This window comes from Antechinus flavipes, chromosome 4 (genome assembly GCF_016432865.1).
Source record: "Antechinus flavipes isolate AdamAnt ecotype Samford, QLD, Australia chromosome 4, AdamAnt_v2, whole genome shotgun sequence".
NCBI lineage: Eukaryota > Metazoa > Chordata > Mammalia > Dasyuromorphia > Dasyuridae > Antechinus > Antechinus flavipes.
The window spans coordinates 113,553,680-113,559,140 of NC_067401.1; the positions used below are offsets into that span (position 1 = coordinate 113,553,680).

The 5,461-nt window shown below is 40.1% G+C and overlaps 1 long non-coding RNA gene across 2 annotated transcripts; it reads right to left on the bottom strand.

Annotated features, from left to right (window-relative positions):
* Positions 1-2,476: 2,476 nt before the first annotated feature.
* LOC127559915 (uncharacterized) lies at positions 2,477-5,115 on the bottom strand. Of its 2 annotated transcripts, none has more exons than XR_007953227.1 (2): positions 4,985-5,115; positions 2,477-3,167 (listed from the first exon to the last, which is right to left on the bottom strand). It is a non-coding gene; the product is annotated as an uncharacterized LOC127559915 (long non-coding RNA). The 2 variants fall into 2 exon arrangements; XR_007953228.1 differs by having other exon boundaries at positions 4,901-4,999.
* Between the last annotated feature and the right edge of the window lie 346 nt (positions 5,116-5,461).

Below are 5,461 nucleotides of genomic sequence, written 5' to 3' on the forward strand. Positions count from 1 at the left end.
CAAAGGAAAGAAGAACAAGAAAGCAAAATGGCTATCTGATGAAACTTTATAAATAGTTGAGGGAAGAAGGAAAGGAAAAAGAAAAAAGAAAAGATAAGCCCTTTTGAATGTAGAATTTCACAGAATAGAAAGTAGAGATGAAAAGGTTTTCTTAAATGAGCAATATAAAGAAATAGAAGAAAACAATAGAATGGGGAAGAAAAAGAGATCTCTACAAGAAGATGAGAGATATCAAGGGAAAGTTTCATGGAAAAAGGGAGATGATAAAAGGTAAAGATGATACAGATTTAGCAGAAGGGATTAAGAGGTAGGAAGACTATACAATAGAACTATACAAGAAAGATCTTAACATCACTGGGTAACCAAGATGGTGTGATTTCCAATCTAGACCCCAACATCCTGGAAAAAAAAATCAAATGGGCCTTAGGAAGCATTACAAACAACAAGGCAATTGGAGGTGATAGAATTCCAGCTCAGCTATTTAAAATTCTAAAAGATGATGCTGTTAGAATGTATGTAGTTTTCAACATTCACCCTTGAAAAATATTGTGCTCCAAATTTTTTTTCTTCTCTCTCCTTCCTCCCCATTCCCAAGACAGAAAGCAATCTGATATAGATTAAACATATTTCCATATTTATCATGCTGCACAAGAAAAAATCAGATCAAAAGCTTCACTTTACTTTCAAGCAAGCCAAAAACTAAAGCTGAAGTTCAAATATTTTGTTAACATATTGGGAAAATGGGACTTGTTGAAAAAGACCTCGAGACTGGGAAAGATTAAAGGTAAAAATAAAAGGGGGGTGGCAGAGGATGAAATGGATAAATACTATTAATAAAAACAATTAACATGAACTTTGACAGATGTCCCCAATTAGTGGAGGATAAATAGGTGCAATGGTCCATGAGGGTAACAAAGACACAAGTAAACAATAGCAACAACAGACAATTACAGCAAAATAATTACAGGGAAAAAAAAGATTGTCTTTGGCTTTTTTCTTACTGTTTGAACATCCCCCCCCCTTTTTTTTTGAAAATAGGGAAATTAACATGATATAATCACCAGGTATTTGTATGTACGCTGGTATATGTATATGTGTGCATTTTGTTTTCCTCTATCTTTCTTAACCTGGTGTTCTAAAATAAGGAAAAGTTTATGTCATTTTTTTCAATAAAAATTATTTCAGAAAATTAAAAGAACCAAAAAAAGGTACCTCCTTTATTGTCTTGAATTCTCTTTTTATCTCAAAACAGTTTTACTGAGGCTGAGAGGAGTTAAGTGACTTACCCAGAGACATACAGCTAAGTAAGTGACTGAGCCAGAATTTGATCTTGACTCTACATCTAACACACTATTCACTGTGCCATCTCAATACCTTATGACACTTGGAACATGGTCAACTACTTTGCCTATCCATAATGTGGTACCTATGTTCGGGATAACCCCTTGCTAAGTAAATATATTTATTACTTTGATAACAAGCTAAGAAATGTGTATGTGTTTGTGAATCTATATAATATTAACTCCAGCTCTTCAAGTGAGTCTATTGCCTTACCTCAGTATTTCCCATCTTTGGGCTAAGCGTTGTATGTAGATATAAACAGAAAATGAGAAAGGCAGAGACAGAAAGACAAAGAGCGCATTTTCTATGTGCTAAGTCCCAGGGATATAAATGGAAGAATCCCTTCCATCAACACATGATAATTCTCCTATAGGAAAGATAATATTTGTAAAACACATAGCCCAGTGTTCTTGCACATGGTGAACATCGAATAAATGCTCATTTCTTTCCCTTCACCACTGGAGGAGACAATACCGAACTTAAAGTTGGAAAAGGGACAGAATTCGCCCACAGGGGCATGGTTGAGAAATGGTGAATGTTAAGTGACTGGAGACCTTGTTCTCAGTCCATATATATTGGGGTAGCCAGAGGCTGGGGAAGAAGAAGGAAGAGGATGACAATGACTGGAGTATAAGTAATATGAATAGGAAAGTTAACTAAATGTTTGGATGGAGGAAGGAAACAGGGCCCCAAATGTGGTCCCAAGGTTCAGACACTTCAGAGATAGAAACTTGACTTCCCTATGAACAGAAAGCCTAAAAGCCTCAATCTCTTAGAGCTTCCCTGGACAGTCTGTTTTAGAGCATCCCTTTGGAACAGCTGGAACAGAACAGGAAGGGGATAAATCCCCATCAGTTTGGACCAAAATGGTGCTAACTATAGAGATCTAACTGTAGATTATCGAGATCCACACCCCACCTTACACAGACCCAGCAGGGGAGACACTTTCCACTCCCTACCCCCCCCTCCAAGCCCACACACCCACTGTGGCTGTCATGATCCCCATAGTATCAAAGTAATACTTGACCTGCTCTCTGTGTCTGTTCTCTCTTAAAGGTCCCCCCCCCAAAAAAAAAAACCAAAGGTGAATTAGAGATTGAGGAATGAATGGGAAGGAAAGACAAGAAACTACTGATTCAGTCAGGGAGCATTGAATTTTATTATCCTTCAGAGAGAGAGCCAGCTGAGAGTTAAAATAATCCAGAGCCCAGGTTTACAGAGGCAAGATAAAGGGTTATTAGGTTAGAAGGCAGGTAGGTACGTGGGAAACTAGGGATCTTCATGATAGATACAGCTTAGCTGAAAATCCTTTCCTGGAACATTTCAGCAGCTCCAGGAGGAGTGAGGTGGGAAGGAAAGCTGCAGATTGGGGCAAGGATGCTGGCTTTTGGTTCTTCCATGCTGAAGATTCTGCCAATGTGGTTCTTCCACCCCTTGGGTGGGACAAGGGGACAGGGTTAGCAACAGTCCCCAGAGCCTGATTGATTGCCTCCGCTGTTACAGCAGCTGCTGCTGGATCCAGTATTCCAGAATCGGGGGAACCTCCGGGGCCGGTGGGAAAATAGGCAACAGCCACCCCCTGTGCCAGCACCAGAATTACAGCATCCTCCAGAGCTGGGCCCACAGCAGGTTCCTGAGCTTGGACCACAGCATTCTCCGCTGCTTGGTTCACAGCAGGAAGGCTCTGGGGGTGGGCATGGATCAGGAATTGGAGCAGGGACCTGGGGAGGATTCTTGGGAGGGCATTTGGGGGTCTGGCATTTGGGAGGGGGCTGGCACTGCTGCTGGCTCTGCTGGCAGTTCATCTTTGCAGGAGCTCAGAGAACCTAAAAGAAAATACAGAAGTCTTAGAGTTCAATAAATATATACCTCACTTGTTTTTTAAAACATAGACCAAGGGGCAACTAGGTGATGCAGTGGATAGAGCACCAGCCCTGAAGTCAGGAGGACCTGAGTTCAAATCTGGACTCAGATACTTAACACTTCCTAGCTGTGTGACCCTGGGCAAGTCACTTAACCCCAATTGCCTCAGGGGGAAAAAATCCTATATAGATCAAAGGAATCATCATGTGTCTTTTTAGATTCAAATTTTGTTATTCAATCATTCTGGTACTTTGTGACCCCATTTGGAGTTTTCTTGACAAAGATACTGACTGGAGCGATTTGCCATTTTCTTCTCCATCTCAGTTTACAGAGGAGGTAACTGAGACAAACATGCCCAGGGTCACATGGTTAGTCAGTAGCTGAGGCAAGATTTGAACTCAGGAAAATGAATCTTCTTGACTGCAGGCTTGGCACTCTCTGAACCATGGCACCTCCTCACTGCCTTTTTATCTCAGACAAATAATGGTAGAAGAGGCAAACTCTCTAGGATGGAGAGAAATCAGACTAATTGAATATAATTCAAGAATTATATTCTTCATACAAACAGAGAGATGCAGTATGATATAGTAGATAAAAAAATCTATCTCGACCCAGGAGTACCTGGGTTCCAGTCTTGCTTCTAACACATAGTAGATGTGAGACCCTGCAACTCATTAAGAATTGCAGAGAAGAGATTTTCCTCGGCAAGAAGTTCCTTGGACCAGGAAAATCACAAGTCCAATCTCTAGTACGATGCAAATGGATATCTATGAGTAACCCTCTTCACCTTCTTTCACTCCCATGTTCTTCTGCAGTATTGGCTTCAAGGAAGCACCACAAAAACCCTACTATATAGTATAGAATAGTATAGAACATCTGGTCTCAAAATAGGAGAGAGCTGAAGTCAGAATTTCTACTTCCTATTCCCCAGGTCAAGCTCTGGAACAGAGGTTCCAAAGACTCCACCATTGCTACTCTTCCCTTGCCTCAGTATCCTGAGGTGAAGCTCCCCATCCCCAATTCTACAGGCACAGCAGCCTATAACTAATGACCAAAATGACCAGAAGCTCCTCCTTCCTAACCTTCTAAAGACTCTCAAGTTCCCCCACCTCTACCCCTACCTTGGGATCCATGTAATTTATCCTACATCCTCGGAGAGATTTAAAGGTAACTTCTCTACAATAGAGAAACTTGTTCCTAATCTTAATTTGTAATACAATTCTTCTGATTCTTAGATCTCTACTTCTTTGTTTTCTGTTTTTCTTTTGCCCCTTCTTTTCTCACAACTAGTGCCTTCTGCTCCAGAAACTTAATTGGAAAGGCTCTCAGAAGTTATCTAGGAAAATCTGAATTTTCCCAAGAATCCCTTTTGTAATATCCCTGACAAATGGTTATTTTTCCTTCTTCATGATGATTCTCAGCCTACTCTAGACCTCTCCTTAACATTCTTAGTTCTGTTTTAGCTCTATTTCAAGAAAAAGCTAAATACTCAAAGGAGAACTGCAGCTCCATTGGGAACATCTCTCCAGTCTGCTCTACCCACTCTAACTCTACAAAGAGTTCCTAGAAAATCAAGCTTCCAGGTATTTCAAAGAACTTACAAAGTTCTTTAACCTAAAATACAACCACCTTTCCATGGACTCTTAGAAGCTAGAGCAAAATTCTAGACAGGACTATTGTCCTGAAGATAACTCACCTCTTTCTTCTAAATGGATCCAGTGACAGAAATTGCGTAGACTGAAGAGGGAGTTTGCAATGAGAGCTTTTATACATATCCTACCTTGTAGAGATGAGGCATACATGATGGAATAGCTCTTGGCCAACCCCAGGAGGCTCTGATGATATCTTGAACTTCAGAGATGTCATCCCATGGTCACTAGCTTTCATGGGCTGTCCCTACCTGACTCTGTATGAGTAACCCTCTTATGCATCTCTTTCTTCAATAAAATGGGATAATGCTTCCTGAAAGTTAAGAATAGAATATAGCTTATAATGGAATAGCCTGAGGATCAGATTTGGTATTTCTGGAGAAATGTCAGGAATGTAAGAGATTGAAAGATTGCTGCAATCAATCAAATTAGAGATTTTTCCCATATTTTAATAGGGCAGAACAAGGATTAATATGAATATGTATTCACAACAACATTAATAAAGACTTTTTCATATGTGGTGAACACTCCCAAAGTTTCCTAAAACAGTCATTAGAGTATATTCATAAGGAATTATTAATGACTTTTCTCTACTCTTTTAAAAGTTC